The sequence below is a fragment of the Callithrix jacchus genome, chromosome 9 (genome assembly GCF_049354715.1).
Source record: "Callithrix jacchus isolate 240 chromosome 9, calJac240_pri, whole genome shotgun sequence".
In the NCBI taxonomy this organism is placed as follows: domain Eukaryota; kingdom Metazoa; phylum Chordata; class Mammalia; order Primates; family Cebidae; genus Callithrix; species Callithrix jacchus.
Window position 1 is genome coordinate 99867231 of NC_133510.1, and position 19155 is coordinate 99886385.

The 19155-nt window shown below is 40.6% G+C and overlaps 1 protein-coding gene across 7 annotated transcripts in view; it reads left to right on the top strand.

Annotated features, from left to right (window-relative positions):
• CFAP54 (cilia and flagella associated protein 54) overlaps window positions 1–19155 on the top strand; it is a 363952-nt gene that overhangs the window by 275892 nt on the left and 68905 nt on the right. Inside the window, exon 65 of one of the 7 annotated variants that reach the window (XR_013522378.1) lies at window positions 17062–17392. The exons of the other annotated variants lie outside the window; for them this stretch is intronic. The gene's annotated coding sequence lies outside the window, so the exon portion shown is untranslated. The remainder of the gene's footprint in view (window positions 1–17061; window positions 17393–19155) is intronic. 7 annotated transcript variants of the gene reach the window in all.

The window sequence follows — 19155 nt, forward strand, 5'->3', positions numbered from 1 at the left end:
AACTAAAAAAATATCAGATTTAAGCAAATTGCTTGAGTGATTTTCTCAAGTCACAAGAAAATATGCAGAACACACAGTTTTTCCATTTCTTAGTTTTAGAATATTTTTCCCCTTTGACAAGAAGTATGTCTGTATTGGGTCATGATAAGAGATGTAGTTGCTGCCATAATGCTCAGTCAAAAAGTCAAGAAACACGCACCTAGATGCACTAGATCTCAGACTCCAGACATTATCATTTGGAATAAAAAGCTGGAATTTGTTTGATGATTTGAATATTGGTGTATTTAATTCATCTTCTCATCATTTTAGAATTTTAGCATTCATTGAGTTTAATGTTGAATAACTGGCTGAAGCTCATGAAACCCAGTTATAGTAAGAGAGAAGACTTACATAGAACTTACTATGTTCCAAGCACTTTATTTACATCATTTCACAGCATCTCTATAAGACAGATGCTTTCATTAGCCCCCTTCTACAAAAAGGGAAGTGAGACACAGGATGGAAGATTGTTAGTGGGCAAGGAGTCAGGATTGAAACGGTCTGATTCCAGAGTCTGCACAGCTGAGCATGGTGCTATATTGAGTCCTCAGATGATGGTCCTGGCTGTAGGCACTTCTAGCTTCTGGAAAGGATAATAATAAAAATTAATAACTGACTCGGAGCTTTGGAGTTTCCAGGGACAAAAAGAATCATTGCATGACAATGCTGTTTAACATCCCTTGATCCACCCCCTTGGTCCACTTCAGTTTATTAACCACATTGAAGCATAAATGCCAATAGGAACTAGGGATGCTAGTGGTAGCAGAGTTGAAATCCCAGCATTGGGGTTTTTGATATGGAAATTTTTGGTAATTCGGAGGACTTCAATCTCCATGCCACAATACTTTGGAGTTAAGTTCACAGCTTTGAAAATCTTAACTTCTTGAGTATACAAGGTAGAAATTATTTTATCCTAGTTGACAAAATTATCTTTAATAGACTATAATAGAATCACATTACAAGCTATTCATTGGAACTTTGTACAAACAAGCATCTTTTGAACAATTTCAAAAATCTTATAGGGACAAACACTAAGCTGCCAGGGACTATCATTTTAATGAACTGCCCAGACGGTGGCTGTATTTTTTTTTTTTTTTTGAGACAGAGTTTCGCTCTTGTTACCCAGACTGGAGTGCAATGGCACGATCTCGGCTCGCCGCAACCTCCGCCTTCTGGGTTCAAGCAATTCTCCTGCCTCAGCCTCCTGAGTAGCTGGGATTACAGGCGCACACCACCATGCCCAGCTAATTTTTGTATTTTTAGTAGAGATGGGGTTTCACCATGTTGACCAGGATGGTCTCGATCTCTTCACCTTGTGATCCACCCGCCTCGGCCTCCCAAAGTGCTGGGATTACAGGCATAAGCCACCGCGCCTGGCCCAGACAGTGGCTTTAAAAATAGCTGCAAAGCATAGTTTATTTAAGTCAGAGAGATATACTACTACAGTTTAACTGTAAAAAGATGTAACCATGGCCAAAGGTTTGATTGCTCAGATTTGTCTCCAGATTGTACCTGAGGACGTCTAGCTTTATCCTGTCTCATCTTGCTCTTTTTAGAATCCAGCGTTCCTAGAAGGATCTAGCCCATTTGAGGATCAGAATAAAATTAGAATTATGTTTATAACTTGGGAAGTCTCAAGGAATACAAGTCATAGCTAAGAGGGAGGAGGGATCATAAGGAATCAGTAGCTGGCCATTACTTCTGGCACTTGAGAAATTAATTTGGAGGGAATCATTGCTGCTATAAAGGTTGTTATGGGGGCTGAGTTTGGGCTGACATGGCGGCAGCTGCCAGCTGGCCAAGGAGGGACAGGGAACTAGGCTCTCCAATGCATATCTAGGATGATACTCACTGCCCTCCAGTGGGCTGCTGTGAAATTGAGAACTGAGTGGACCACACTTGCCACAGCTTTTTGCTCACATTGCAAGGCTGGGAAGGGTCCTGCCCTCCCTGATTGCAGGCCCAAGGTGCAGTTTTGAGAGTTTAAAGCTGGGCTGTGCCCCACCTTCAGGCTGAGTTTGAGTTGATGTGGCAGCAGCTGCTGCCTGACCAAGCAGGGATAAGAAAACCAATCTCTCCTGTGCATATCTAGGACAGTACCCACCACCCTGCTGCTGCAGGCTACTGTGAGATCGAGACTCAAGCAGACTGCACACTTCACAGCTTCTTGTCCATGCTGCTCTGCTGAAGGGGAGCCTACCCTGTCTGGTCACAAACCCACAGCCAACAGTATTTTGAGAGTTTAATGTTGGGCTATACTTTACCCCTAGGCTGAATTCGAGGCAATATAGCTGTAGCTTCCACCCAGGTAGGGGAAGAAGAGGGGAGACCAAACTCTCCTAAGCACACTTAGGACAATACCCACTACCCTGCTATGGGCAACTGTGGGACTGAGGACTAGTCCACTCAACCCAGTGCAGCTACCAAGAACACCAACACAGACTCCTTGGGTCCTAGTGGGTTGCCATCACTGCTATAGCCACCACCCATATGACACAAGCTACCTAGGGCTTGAGAACCTGCCCACACATCTGGCCCACTGCTCCCACTACTAACTTCTTTTTTCTTTTTTTTAATTATTATACTTCAAGTTCTGCGATACATTTGCAGACTGTGCTGGTTTGTTACATAGGTATACATGTGCCATGGTAGTTTGCTGCACCTATCAACCCATCATCTAGGTTTTAAGATCCCAGAGAAAATCCAATACAAAGCAGTCAGAAAATCAATTCAGGATATGAATGAAAAATGTACCAAGGAGATAAATATCTTAAAAAAAAAAAAAGAATTTCTGAACTAAAAAATTTATTGAAGGAAATACAGAATACACTTGAAAGCTTTAGTAACACACTAGACCGAGCAGAAGAAAGGCTTTCAGAACGTAAAGACAGGTCTTTTGAAATATTTCTGTCAGACAAAAAAAGAAAAAGAAAATGAAAAGAAGAAACAAAGCCTTCGAGACTTCTGGGACTACGTAAATCAACAGAACTTATGAATTGTTGGTATTTTCAAGGAGGGAGAGAGATAAAAAAATTAGAAAAGTTACTTAAGGACATAATTGATGAAAACATCCCAAATATAACAAGAGAGTCAGTCATTCAGATACAGGAGGCCCAGCGATCTTCAGACAAATATGTTGCAAAAGGACTTCATCATGGCATATTATCTTCTGAATATCTAAAGTCAAAGTGAAAAAAAATGTAAAATTAGCAAGAGAAAAGCGTCTAGTCATCTATAAAGGAAATCTCAGTAGACTAACAGTGGCCTTTTCAGCATAAATCTTACAGGCCAGGAGAGCATGCAATGGTATTTTCAAAGTGCAGAAAGAGAAAACTGTCAGTTAATAATCTTACATACTGCCAGGATAAACTTTATAAATGAAGGAGAAATAAAGCCTTTCCCAGACAAGCAAATGCTGATGGAATTTGTTATCTAAATTGGCACATAGGAAATGCCCAAAGGGGTCTTAAATATGGAAGCAAAAGGTTGATATTCGCCACCATGAAAACACTTAGAGATGTAAAATTCACAGTTCTTATAAAACAGTCACACAAAAGGGGAAGAGAAAGAATCAAATAGCAACATGAAAGAATCTTATCAAACCACAAAACAAAAAGAGAAAAAGAAACCATTTATAAAACCACTTCAAAACAATTAATATAACAGGAACAAAGCTTCATGTATCAATATTAACCTTGAATATAAATGAATTAAATGCTCCATTTAAAATATACAGATTGGCAGAAAACCGTGATCCAACCATATGGTACATATAGGAAACTCACCTTACCTATAAAGACACGTAATAGGCTGAAAGTAAAGGGGTGAAAAAAGACATTCCAAAGGAATAAGAACCAAAAGCAGGTGGGAGTAGCTACATTGTGCTAAATGAAACCAACTTTAATAAAAAGCAATAATAAATGACAAAGAAGATCATTATATAATGATAAAAGGATCAATTCAGCAAGAGGATATAACAGTCTGAAATATATATGCATACAACATCAGAATACACAAATTCACAAAACAAATATTACTAAACCTAAAGAGAGCAATAACAACAATACAATAACAGTGGACAACTTTAACATCTCACTCACGGTACTAGATAGATCATCAAGACAGAAAATTAACAAATAAATATTGGACTTTGTATGAAATTCATTTCAGTGACATTTACAGAATATTTTACCCAACAACTACAGAATATTCATTCTTTCCATCGGTGCATGAAATATTCTCCAAGACAGACCACCTATTAGGCCATTAACAAAAAGTTTTAACAGATTTTTAAAAATGAGAATTCTGTCAAAGATTTTATCAGACTACAATGGAATAAAGCTAGAAATCAATACTAAGAGGAGCTCTGAAACCATAGAAATACATGGAAATTAAACAGCATGTTCCTAAATGATTACTAGATCAATGAAGAAATTAAGATGGAAATTAAAAATTTTTTTGAAATGATTGAAAATGAAAACACAACATACCAAAACCCTGTGGGATACAGTGAAAGCAGTGCTGAGAAGGAAGTTCATAGCAGTAAATGCCTACATCAAAATGTAGAAAAGTCACAAATTAACAGCCTAATGTTGTACTTCAAGGAACTAGAAAAACAAGAACAAACCAAACCCAAAGTTAGCAGAAGAAAAGAAACAGCAAAGCTTGGCACAGAACTAAATGCAATAGAGACTAAAAAACAATACGAATGATTAACAAAATGAAAAGTTGGTGTTTTGAAAAGATAAACAATTGACAAGGCACTAGCTAGACTAAGAAAATAGAGGATCCAAATAAACACAATCTGAAATTTAAAAGGAGACATTACAACCAATATTATAGAAATACAAAAGATGACCAGAGACTATTATGAACAACGATATGCCACAAACTAGAAAACCTAGTAGAAAAGGAATAAAATCCTGGAAACATACAATCTCCTGAAATTGAAGCAGGAAAAAATAAAAGTCGTGAACAGACCAATATTAAGTCTCAAGATTGAAACAGTAATAAGAAAAAAAATCTCCCAGCATCAGCAAATAACCCAGGATGAGGTGGATTCATAGCCAAATTCTACCAAACATATGAATAAGAACCAATACCAATACTCCTGAAACTATTCCAAAAAACTGAGTAAGAAGGAATTCTTCCTAACTCATTCTTTAAGACCAGTATTGCCCTGATACCAAAACCAGACAAGGGCACAATGGAAAAAGTAAACTATAGACCAATATCCCTGATGAATATAGATGCAAGAATCCTCAACTAAATAGTAATAAATCAAATCCAATAGCACATCAAAAAGATAATATACCATGATCAGGTAGGATATATCCCAGAGATGCAATGATAAGTCAACATATGGAAATCAATAAATGTGATGCATCACATAAACAAAATTCATGACAAAAAGCATATGATTATCTCAACAGATGCAGAAAAAGCATTTGATTAAATTTATCATATCTTTATGATAAAAAAATCTTCAACAAATTAGGCATAAAAGAACATACATCAACATGATAAAGGCATAATTAAGACAAACTTACAGCCAATATCATACTGAAAGGGGAGAAAAGTTGAAAACATTCCTTCTAAAAACTGGAACAAATCAAGGATGCCCAACATTCTTATTTAAGATAGTACTAGAAGTTCTCCCAGAGCTATAAAGCAAGGGAAAAATATTAAAGACATATAGATTGGAAAAGAGGAAGTCAAATCACTTGTTTGCTGATTTTGTAGCTGAAAAATCCTAAAGGCTCCACCAAAAAACCTCTTAGTTTGATAGATGAATTTTGTAAAGCTTCAATATACAAAATTAACATACAGAAATGAGTAGCATTTCTATACACAAATAATGATCTCATTGAGGACCAAATCAAGAAGGCAATAACATTTGTAATAACTACAAAAAACAATACCTAGGAATATAATTAACCAAGGACGTGAAAGATCTCTAAAAAGAGAGTTATAAAACACTGATGAAAGAAAATGTAGATGACACAAACATGGAAAAACATTCTATGTTCATGGTTTGGAAGCATCAGTATTGTTAAAATGACCATATGCCCAAAGCAATCTACAGGTTCAACATATTTCACAGAATTAGAAAAACAATCCTAAAATTCATATGGATCAAATAAAGAGCTAGAATAGCCAAAGCAATTCTAAGCCAAAAGAACAAACCTGGAGACATCACATTACCTCACTTCAAATTATGCTACAAGGCTATAGTAACCAAAACAACATGGTACTGGTATAAAAAAAATAGACACATACATCAGTGAAAAGAATAGAGAGCCCAGAAATAAAGCCATATACCTTTAACCAACTGGTCTTTGACAAAGCTAACAAAAATATACACTGAGGAAAGGACACCCTGTTTAATAAATGGTGCGGGAAAAATTGGATAGCCATTTGCAGATGAATGAAACTAGACCCATATGTAGCATCAGATACATAAGATGGATTAACAACCTAAACATAAGACCTGAAACTATAAAAAAATTCTAGAAGAAAACCTAAAAAATTTTTCTGGATATTGACCTAGGCAATTTATGACTAAGTCCTCAAAATCAAATGCAACAACAAAAAATAGATAAATGGGGCTTAATTAAACTAAAAAGCTACACAGCAAAGGAAGTAGTCAATAGAGTAAACAGACAACTTGCAGAATGGAAAAAAAATTGCAAACTATGTATCTAACAAAGATCTAGTATCTAGAATCTACAAGAAACTCAAGCAGCTCAACAAGAAAATAAAACACTACCATTAAAAAGTGGATGAGAGGCTGGGCCCGGTGGCTCACGCCTGTAATCCCAGCACTTTGGGAGGCCGAGATGGGTGGATCACGAGGTCAAGAGATCACGACCATCTGGTCAACATGGTGAAACCCCATCTCTACTAAAAATACAAAAAATTAGCTGGGCATGGTGGCGCTTGCCTGTAATCCCAGCAACTCAGGAGGCTGAGGCAGGAGAATTGCCTGAACCCAGGAGGCGGAGCTTGTGGTGAGCCGAGATCACGCCATTGCACTCCAGCCTGGGTAAGGAGAGAGAAACCGTGTCTCCAAAAAAAAAATAAAAATAAAAAAAGTGGATGAGAACATGAACAGACATTTTCCAAAAGAAGATATGCAAGTTTCCAACAAACGTGTAAAAAAGTGCTCAACATCACTAATCGGAGAAATGAAAATTAAAATGACAATAAGATATCATCTTACACCAGTCAGAATGACTATTATTAAAAAGTCATAAAACAATAGGTATTGACAAGAATGTGGAGAAAATGGAATACTTTTATACACGGTTGATGGTTGTGTAAATTAGTACAACCTTTATGGAAAAAAGTAGAGAGATTCTCAAGTAACTAAAAGTTGAACCACCATTGGATTCAGCAGTTCCACGATGGGGTGTATATCCAAAGGGAGATAAATCATTATACCAAAAAGATACCTGCACTTGTATGTTTACTGCAGCACTATTTATAATAGCAAACATATGGAATCAACCAAGTGTCCATCAACAGAGGACTGGATAAAGAACTACTCAGCCATAAAAAACAACAAATCATGTCTTTTGTAGTGACATGGATGTAACTGGAGGTCATTATCCTAACTAAAATAACTCAGCCAAGTACCACATGTTCTCACTTAGAATTGGAAGCTAAAACTATGAGTACACATGGACGTGCACAGTGGAATAACAGACATTGGAAACTACAAAGAGTGGGAGGGTGGGAGGGGGTGAGGGTTGAAAAATCACCTATTGGGTACAATGTTCACCATTCAGGTGATGAGTACTCTAAACGCCCAAACTTTGCCAAACTTTAATTAAAAGACTGTTTTCTTGAGTGCAGCTGGACAGTCCAAGGCAAAGTATTCAAAGGCCATAGAAGACTCAGATGGATAAGGATGGTCAAGTGCAGGAAGTCTGAGCAAGCACAGCACTGAAGAACAAGCCTCTGCCAAGTGAAAACACAAACTTGAATAGAACTGAAATGGTTTTTTGAGGTATGTTTATTTAGTGCAGGAATCTGGCCAGTCTAACAAGAGATGTGGACCTAGTATTCTTTTCTGGAAGACTTCATATTCACAGTAAAAGAATCTGTTTCAGGTCCCCAAACGAACAAGCTGTGCATTTTTTTTTTTTTTTTTGAGATGGAGTTTCACTGTTGTTATCCAGACTGGAGTGCAATGGCACGATCTCAGCTCACCGCAACCTCTGCCTTCTGGGTTCATGCAATTCTCCTGCCTCAGCCTCCCGAGTAGCTGGGACTGCAGGCGCTCACCACCATGCCCAGCTAATTTTTGTATTTTTTTTTTTTTTAGCAGAGACGGGGTTTCACCTTGTTGACCAGGATGGTCTCTATCTCTTGACCCCGTGATCCACCCGCCTTGGCCTCCCAAAGTGCTGGGATTATAGGCGTGAGCCACCACGCCCAGCCCAAGCTGTGCATTTAAGACAAGCTCAGTTCTAGCAGGATACTGAAGGAAGAGTTAGGGTTCCTGGGAAAACTACCAAGTCATAATAAAAGCAGAAGCCGGATGATCAACTTAGATGTTAGAAGTCCTGTAACTCAGGGATCATGCAGAGTCCCAAGGATTACCTCTGAGATGCTCTGGATTCTGGGCCTGGTTGACCATGTGATTAGCTAGAGCCTGGTCCTTCATATGGGGCTTAAAATAACATCCAGCTTCAAGGAGCTTGGGAAGGCAAAATCTGTCTAAGGGAAATAGGGACTGACATTTGAAATGACTGTTGTGACTGAAAGTGTGGCTGAGAACCAGTAGCATTAGCATCCCCTGGAAGCTCATTAGAAATGCTGAATCTCAATCCAGACCCACTGAGTCAGAATATGCATTTTAATAGTATCTCCCAAGTCTTATTATGCACATTCAAGTTTTAGAAGCACTGGTCTGGACCATTGCTACTAATGCAGCTTACAGTTCTAATGGTGATTCTCCATTGCTGTGTCATATAGTAGGTTCCATTGGAAACCTTCTCCTACTTCTCTTGGTACCACCTAAGGCAAAGTTCAGAACTGAAAAGAAACTAAGAGAACATCTATTCAATGCTCACATATTACAGATGAGGAAGCAAGGTCCCATGTGGGTAAAGTGACTTGACCAATGCCACAACTCATTAGTGACAAAAATAGGATTTCTTTACAAACACATATAATTTAGCTGCTTACTGATTAATAAAACAGTTATTGAGTACATATCACATGCCAGGCATTCTGTTAGATGATTAAGATACAAAGATGAGGAAGTCAGGAAATCAACTCCATCTAGTACAAGAGAACTCTTCTTTCACTCCTTCCTGGGCAATAAGGGATTCTAAACACAACACCCATTTTAAATACAATAGTTCTCAGTGTTTTTCATACCCATATCACTTCTTTGCTATTGAAAAACTAGTCTTTGCAGAAGTGAGTAAGGAAGCATTGAAAATTCCATCATGAGTTTATTGTCTCCTCCTGAATTCACTCTGAAGTATGAAGGTGACATGGGATGAAACCTGTCCCTTGAAGAGTGAAGACAAGTTGGGAATAGAACTAAGAATTAGTGGATTAGACAAGGACTGGCTGGGAGATCTAATGGGAAGTCAGCTTGGAATTAGCAGCAGGTCTAAGAGAATATGAAGAATGAGGCACCAAGGAAGGGTAAGGAGCCAGGAGTGATCATGAGCTAAAAACTGCAATAATAATCCTCATTATTATTGCTCTAAGCACTTCACGTGGACTCATTGAGTCGGCACACCAATTCATGGAATGGGGATTACACATCTCCATTTCACAAATGAGGAAGCCAGAGGCATGTTGACTTGCCTATAATCTGTGTTTGCATTATGACTATGTAAGTATCATTCATGGCTGAGCCACATAGGTTACTGTTTTTTTTTATTTCTGCCTTCTTCTTTCCTGAAGAAAAAAATTGCTTTATATTTAACTTAGAATCAATCATTTGCCTTATTTCTGTTTATTTTGGAATCTCTAATTCTTCCCAAACTTTCTAAGAACTATACAATCTTTCCATTTGGTCAAACTCATCAGCTTCCTTTCAGTAACATTGTTTTTTTCTTCTTCAGAGTCATGCTCCACACTGATTGCTCTTATGGCTCAACTATCATCTTAACAGTCCCAGTCATCACCCTCCTGAGAACTCCTTCCCCTCTCTCTAAGTTGGGTTCCCTGGGTCTCCTGTTTCTGTCTTGAGTTGCTCTCTTGTATCAGAACACATCGTCCAGCTTCCTGAAAAAGGGTATACTAGAGGTTCTAATTTTTCAAAGTACTCATGAGACTTCACAAAGGGTATTTATGAAAGTCTCTAGTAAAGGATAAGGCATGGGAGGATAAAGAAAGCACAGGTAATCATTCAAGAGATTCAAGAGATCCAGGGGCACTGTCCAGGGTCTCAGTTTCACAGGACACAGTTTATTTATAGATTACTAACCAACAAAACATGGCATATCTTGGTCTCAAGCTGCTCTCCTATCTGAGGAGGAGTCTTTTATATTTCTGTGTATGTAGTCAAAAACATGTGTGGGCCCAGACTCAATAACAGAAGTGAAGATAATAGTGAAGCAGGAGTGGCTGTGAGAAACAGACCTCTCAGACACCGAACTAGGAAGGAAGGAGTGATTTATTTGGCTGGGAGCAAGGCGACATAGTTGTCTAACAGCTAAGCTCGTCTAACAAAGAGAAGCTCTGCCTTGATATAGGCTTACAACTCTAGATACTACACATGAAAGGGTCTTGGATTTATAGCCTTAGAAATTACATGTGAAAGGGTCTTGATCCATGGAGTAGGTGTGGTGTTGGGGTTTGATCTTGTTTAAGTAACAACAGTGCCTTCCTGAAAGATTCCCCCATACTATGCCTGCTATCTATAGGACGGTGATTAAGGAGGCACCAGTTGGCCAGCCTTTTCTTCCACTGAAATGCAGTGTGGAAGTCAAGGGGGAGATGGTCCTAGATGCTTGGGTCTCTTTCCTCATTCCCCACTTTGAGAACCTCACCTAAAACATTAGTGAGAGTTCTCACTCTTTATTCTTATTTTCAAGATCCTCTGAAGAAACTGATTGACAATAACGGATATAAAACATGGGTATATATCCAAAGAACTATAAATCGTTCTACTATAAGGACACATGCACACGAATGTTCATTGCAGCACTGTTTACAATAGCAAAGACCTGGAACCAACCCAAATGCCCATCGATGATAGACTGGACTGGGAAAATATGGCACATATACACCATGGAATATTATGCAGCAATCAAAAATGATGAGTTCATGTCCTTTGTAGGGACATGGATGAATCTGGAGAACATCATTCTCAGCAAACTGACACAAGAACAGAAAATGAAATACCGCATATTCTCACTCATAGGCGGGTGAGAAAAAATGAGAACACATGGACACAGGGAAGGGAGTACTACACACTGGGGTCTACTGGGGGGAATAGGGGAAGGACAGCAGCAGGGGGAGCTAGGGAGGGATAGCCTGGGTAGAAATGCCAAATGTGGGTGAAGGGGAGGAAGGCAGCAAATCACACTGCCATGTGTGTACCTATGCAACTATCTTGCATGTTCTGCACATGTACCCCAAAACCTAAAATGCAATAAAAAAAATAATAAATAAATAAAAAGAACTTCACAAAAGAAAAAAAAAACATTTGTGATGTGGTTCTCTGGTCTATTACAGCAATAAAGAATTTCTTAGCCATTTAGAGGAACAAGGGGGGAAAACAGGGGAGTAGCAAACAAACACCTACTATTGTTACCACATTTATCATGAGGGTTTTTAATTCTCCCAAGGCTGAAGACCAATCTTTAAGCAAGAACTCAGGGTTGAATTTGTGCCATACCTGCCCAGGTACGTGTGCGAGTTTGGACATATTCTTAACTGTGTGACCCTGGTTGTCTGTGTGTAGGCAGCAGTTGGTTAGCTTACATTTTTTAAAGACTCCTCCTTAAGCTGCTAGCAAATAATCTATAGCCAGCCGGTTCTGATAAACCACATTTCTCACTAGAGTTTCTTGTCCGGCCAAAATGGACAGAGCTTTGCCTATTTCATTAACGAGTATTTCCAAGGCTGCCTGCAACCGGATGATCTGATTGAACATATAGCTAGGAGCCCGGTGTCCCCATGAGCCATTCTCTGCCCATGTGGTCGGCCCATAGTACTCAATAATTCTTTCCGGTGGCCACTTATTATTTTCTCATTTACCTATCTTTAGACTTCTTTTCTCCCGGGCGGAGTAGACTGGGTATCTTAACAGCCCACCTGTCTTGGCAGACAATAGGAAAAAGGAAGGCTTAATGATGCCTAGGACACAGCTACCTATCCATCTTTCAGGCAGCTGTATGTGTGCTCTATGTCTGCAGATCTAGTACAACCCAGACGGGGCTGTCAAGTCTCTGTGGTACTCAGGATGATCCCAAGCATCCTGTAATTTTGGAAATTTTAGGAGAGGGTTCTTTTCTGTATAGTTTGCGCTCCACCAGGTTACAGTGCCCACTGTTCCGTTATACTGTCGCTGCCCTAAGCAGCTAAGCTTTCCTACTGGAATAGTGACGCCTGTTCCTTCTTCAGCCAAACAGTATTGCCCAATAATTGAAACCTTTAAAACCCAGAAACCGTTGGTATGAATCCTTTGAACTGAGGTCAAGTCAGGGACAGGGTCAGAGGGTAATAATTCACAGGCTTCCCATGGCCACCTATTACCCATGGTAATTCCCCACATACATAGCAAGAAGTGATATTAAGCGAATGAGCTACATTTTCAGCAAGTTGGAGGAACAAGTTCTTTGTCTTTTTTGGAAGTTTCAGCACTAGCTTATTTAATATATTATAGAAGGGCTGGTACACTGGCTGGGCTGAGCGTTTCTGGATTTTTCCCTGAATCTGGGTACTGACTCCAGTGTCAAGCCCTTTCCCATCAGTTCCTAGCATTACACTCTCCCCTTTTTCGCATTTAGGGTCTTGGGGGTTTGTGATTATTAATTCTACTGGGTTACAATGTCCTGAGTCGCAGGGGACATTACTCCCTAAAATGGTGTCTCTCCCTTTTACAAGATGAATGGGATTATTTGTATTATTTTTACAAGTTGCCCAGATGACGCATGACCCAAAAAATGCATTTACTGCCCCAGCAGGTTTTCTGGCAGATATACTTAATGCTCTTTCATGTAACTTTGTTCCCATCCAAGGGGACCATAGCGCCCCCTACTGGAATGATAGGCATTGATGGCTGCACAGGCATCAAACCTTAGGGTAACCTTTTTGGGGCTTCCATTCTCCTCTGTTTTAGCTATTGACTTAGTAGGGGTGTTCCCTCGCCCTGTTCAGAGTTTAATTTCAAAAGTCGTATGCGTAGGGGGCTTTGATGGATCAAACATAGCAGACATCGGTCTGTCCATCCCCTGGATTACACACCTTATACTGAGTACCATTATATAAACAGGTTCCCTTCTGTGTCCCTCTACATTCATAATAACTGTAGAATGAAAGAATGGCAGTAACTTTACGTCCTACCTTAGTAACCTGGTGTACACACTGAGAGCATTCTTACTGTACAAGTCCATTAAGAAGAGTGAGTCCCGTGATTAACTTCCTCATGCTTCGGCCATGTGTGGGCCCGCCAGCTTCTGGGATGTGGCTGGAGCAGGGCTTATTGTCTGTCCTTCTTAAGGTGATTCTACAGCTGTTGTCTGGGTCTGGTCTAGCTTCCCAAGTTTCAGCTGCTGCTGGTTTCATGCAGCTGTGGTGGATCCAGGCTGGGTTTCCCTCTACCTTTACGGCTGTGGGAGTGGTCAGGATCACGGTCTGGGGTCCTTTCTTCAGAGGGGCTACATTCCAGTCTTTTATCCACATGCAATCATCTGGTGAGAAAGGGTGAACTGGGGAGAAGAAGTTTAAAGGACATCTCTCATTTACCCAGGTTGAAATAACCTGAGTGATCTTCCCTAGAGCTTGTAACTGTTGTCCTAGTCTCTCCCCACTCCTGAGGAGTTCCCGGGAGTGCCTGCAATATGGGAGGGGACCTATGATAGAAGACTTCATAAGGGGAATATCCTGTCTTCTTAGAGGGAGTACATCTAATTTTGAATAGCACCAAGGGAAGTGCCTACGCCCACTTTAATCCTGTTTCCTGACAACATTTTCCATAAGCTGTTTTTGATGGTCCAGTTCATTCCCTCCACCTTTCCGGAACTCTGAGGTTGGTAGGCAGTGTGCAGTTTCCAAGTAATACCCAAGGCCATTGCTGTTTTCCGGGCCAAATCCGGTACAAATGCTGGTCCGTTGTCTGATCTGATGTGCTGTGGCCATCCAAACTGGAGATGAGATCTCGAAGCAGCACACGGGTTGCTTCATGGGCCTTCTGGCACCTGGGGCAAAATGGCAGAGTGTTAGGTGTTGCACAGACCTCAATGGTGATGAGGGGATTTTTCACTTTAGCAGGCTCAGGTATTTGGTTGGCCTAGCATTTGTTGAACAATGATGTCCTTAGTATTCATTAGAGTCACTACTGTGTGGGGTGCTTTGATATTTAAATTTTGCCCCAGAGTTGATGTTAAAACTTCAGTTGTCATTTTTTTTTCCTTCTTTCTGACACATACAGCATGAGAGGCTTTGTTAAATTGGGTAGCCCCAAAGCCAGAACTGAGAAAACTTTCCTTTTCAGTTCCTGCGGCTGCTGGGATCCCCATTCAAAGGGTTTCTTGTCTCCTCCCCACTTTGTCACTTTGTGTAAGGGTTTGGCCAGTACTGCAAAGTTTGGAATCCACAATTTACAGAAACCCATGGCTCCCAGGAACTCTCTCGACTGCCTCTTAGTTTCGGGTTCTGGCAGGTTGCAAATAACTTGTTTCCTCTTGGCTTCTAGGCTGCGCTCTCCCTGCCGAGTGGTGAACCCCAGATATTGCACTTGCTGTTGGCAAATCTGGGCTGTCTTTTTAGATACTTTATATCCACAATCCTCCAGGTGCTGAAGTAAGGCATCTGTTTCTTTTTTTTTTTTTTTTTTTTTTTTTAGGGAAAAAGAGAAAAAGAAGGGGAAAAAAAGAAAAAGAGGGAAAAAGGAATATTACTTCATTCCTAAAATGGGTTTCAATAATGGCCGATCAATATTTTGAGTGTTTAAAGTGGTTAATGCATATTTTATGTGTTTAAAATGGAGACCTCTGTTGTGTTTATTTGTTCTGGTTCTGAGTTCAAGTCCTGGATATCTTATCAATTTGTTGTCTCGTTGAATCTAAATCTCATTATGTGTCTTATGTATCTGGGTGTTAAGATCTCTTATTGTTGTATTAATCCTTTTACCCTTGCATCCTTGTAGCTTTGAAATCTATTTTATTAAGTGTGAGAATTGCAACTCCTGCTTTTTATTTATTTATTTTTGCTCTCCATTTGGTTGGTGAGCTTTTTTCCATCCCCTTGTTTTGAGTCTTTGTATATCTTTAGATATATCATTAGATTTTGTGGATAATGTATATTTTTGTGTGTTTAAAATGGAGAGCTCTATTGAGTTTATTTGTTCTGGATCTTAGTTCCAGTCCCGGATATCGTTATCAATTTTCTGTCTCGTTGAATCTAAATCTCATTATGGGTCTTATGTATCTGGGTGTTAAGATCTCTTATTATTACATTAATCCTTTTATCCTTGTATCCTTGTAGCTTTGAAATCTATTTTGTCAAATGTGAAAATTGCAACTCCTGCTTATTTATTTATTTTTGCTCTCCATTTGGTTGGTACGTTTTTTTTTTTTTCCAACCCTTTATTTTGAGTCTATGTATATCTTTGGATATACCGTTAGATTTTGTCTGTATTTTTTGATTGGGAGGTTTGGTCGATTTAAATTTAGGGTTGCTGCCGTTTGATATTAACTGGCTATTTTGTCCTTTCATTGATAAAAATTCTTCTTTATGTTAATGCTCTTTACTTTTTGGTGTATTTTTAGAAAGGGTCATACTGGTTGTTCCTTTCTGTGTATAGTGCTTCTTTTAGAAGTTCTTGTAAAGCAGGCCTGGTGGTAATAAAATCTCTGAGTACTTGCTTGTTCCTAAAAAATTTTATTTTTCCTTCAAATGTAAAGCTTAAATTGGCAGGATATGAAATTCTGGGCTGAAAGTTCTGTTGATTAAGTATATTGAATATTGGCCCCCACTCTCTTCTAGCTTGTAGGGTTTCCGTTGAGAGATCTGCTGTAAGCCTAATAGGCTTACCTTTATGGGTAACTTGATCTTTCTCTCTGGCTGCCCTTAATATTTTCTCCTTCGTTTCGATCTTGGTGAATCTGACGATTATGTGCCTTGGGGTTGGTCTTCTTGAGGAATATCTTTGTGGTGTTCTCTGTATTGCCTGGGGTTGAATAGTGTCCTGCTTTGCTAAATTAGGAAAATTTTCCTGGATAATGTCCTGGAGAGTATTTTCCAGCTTGAATTCATTCTCTCCGTCACATTCAGGTACACCAATCAAGCGTATATTAGGTCTTTTCACATAGTCCCATATTGCTTGGAGACTTTGCTCATTCCTTTTTATCCTTTTTTCTCTATTCTTGTCTTGTTGTGTTGTTTCATTAAGTTGATCTTCGACCTCTGATACCCTTTCTTCTGCTTGATCCATTCGGCTGTTTAAGCTTGTACATGTTTCACTAAGTTCTCGTGTTGTATTTTTCAACTCCATAAGTTCATTTGTATTCCTCTCTATATTGTCTATTCTTTTCAACATTTCATCTAATCTTTTTTCCAAGCTCTTAGTTTCTTTACATTGGGTTAGAACAAGTTCCTTTAACTCCCAGAAGTTTCTTATCATCCACCTTTTAAAGCCGACTTCAGATAATGGAACACAGTCCTTTTCCATCAGGGCTTGTTCCGTTACTGATGAGTCCTTTTCCATCAGGGCTTGTTCTGCTGCTGATGAGTCCTTTTCCATCAGGGCTTGTTCTGTTGCTGATGGGTTCTGATTTTGAGTATACTCGGCCTTCTTAGGCTGTTTTTTTCCCTTCATTGTAGATGAACCGCCTTTCTAATTAGTTTTCTGAGTCGACGTCCGACTTATTGATTCCCAGTGTTGGGATCCGAGCAACCCACTGTGGCAGCCTAAATAGCAGCGGTAAGACTGATGGTGCTCTTCTGCCCGGGAATCTCTGGTCTGGCTTCCCTCCTGAGTCCGCAACAAGTGGCTCTGACTTCCCAGAGCTCCAAACTCCGGTCAGTAGGGGAAGCAGTCCCGTTGGCTCTGCATGAAGAGCTGCTGCGCCGAGACGCCGGCAAAACCACTGCGGCGGCCACAAGAGTCGTGCTGGCGACCCGTGGGGCTCCTCCACTGGGAATCGGCTGATCGGTGAGTGACGAAAATTTGTCTAAAAGTGTGGCGCCGTCTCGTTCTCTGGGCTTTCACTGGGAGCTACAATCCTGAGCTGTTAGTGGTCGGCCATCTTGGATCGATCCCAGGCATCTATTTCTTTAGCGCACCCAACTGCCTTGTGGTGTCCCCATAAAAGGTCACTAGCATATTGGAGCAGCATGCAGCCTAAGTCCTTAGCAAGAAAATTCTGGAGTGGGGGGAGAGTGTCATGGGCTAGTGCTTCCCCAAAGATGGTGAGAGAGTTCTTGAACCCCTGGGAAGCCGGGTCCAGGTGTACTGGATGGTCACACCTGTTCCTGGATTTTCCCATTGAAACACAAATAGTTTCTGACCCTCTGAGGCCAGTCCAATGCTAAAGAAGCATTCTTTAAGTCCAGTCAAGTGACCAACTATCCTCCGCTGGCAATAATCTCAAGCGTGTGCACGAGTTGGGTGCAAGTGGGTGCAAAGGCATTGTAGTCTGATTAACCAAATACAAGCGCTGAACTGGCCTCCAGTCTTCAGTCCCTGGTTAGGGAGGGGCTCCACTCCTCCTCCCCAGGGACTGTGAGAGCCTTGATAATCCCTGCCTGAGGCAGTTTTAGCTGCAGGGAGTCCTTATTATTGAATGTGATAGTTGTAGCTCTTAATTTGCATAACAAGTTTTTCCTGAGGAGTGGGGTAGGGGCAGTGGCAAGTACAAGAACTGTGTAACCTCAGGGCCTCCCATGGAACAGGTCTGGAGCAAGCAGAAAAACTGTTTTTCTAACACCCCAGTAGCTCCAACTATAATATTGGGGTTCAGGGGTTCAGAGTGCCCTTAGCTCCCCTGAGAGGATGTTTCCCAGGTTCTTGGCCTCCTGCCCTCTCAAGAATGAGACAGGGGACCACAGTGCAGTGTGCAGTAAATGCCAGATTCAAAAGTGTTTGTAGAAAGTGATTTATTTAGAGAGAGAGAGAGAGAAACAGCTAACTCTCACACTGAGTGAGAGAATCCAGAAAGATGGAATCCAGGAGAGGAAAGCAGCTTCCACATTGAGTGGAAGGGAATAGAGATGGAGTTTAGGAAGGGAAGACAGGCTTCCATGAAGAGAGTGTTCGTGGAAGGAAACTCCAGAGGGAAAATCCAGGATAGAGAAAAACAGCTTCCACAAAGGGAGTGTTTATGGAAGGGGACCCAAACATGGAGTCTGAAGGGGTGTGGAAGAAGGGGACTTTTAACCTGGGAGGAACCCCCACCTTCTCTAAGACCCCAGGCCAATGAAAGGAGTTCCTTAGAACTTCCACTGGCATGACTGACTCTTAGTTTCTTCCCACGCTCATGAAATTCAAACATAAACCATGAAATCTCCTGGATGGAGAGAGATGAGAGGGGGGCATGGCACTGGGAATTTCTTGCCCTTAAAACTACGTCCCCTTGTGGACCCAGAAAGAGAACACATTCTCTCACAACAATATTAGTTGTTTTCTTGGATGGGGAGTTACAGGACTGTTATCTAGACCTTGGGCTCTTTGGGGGCATATGAGCCCAGCCCCCTTCAGTCCCATGGCCCTTCCGTTAAACTGAGCAGAGCTCCTCCACTTTTATCTGAATCCTCGTGCTTAGGATTGCCCTGTTCTCCTGTTAACTGGGAGCACTTTTCCTTCCAATGTCCCAGCTCCTTACAGTAAGCACACTGGTTGCGTTGCAGGCATAGGCAAGCAGATTGGGTGGCTTTCCAGGGACCCCCCTTTCCTCTCCCTCTTGGGGGTGCTCCTTT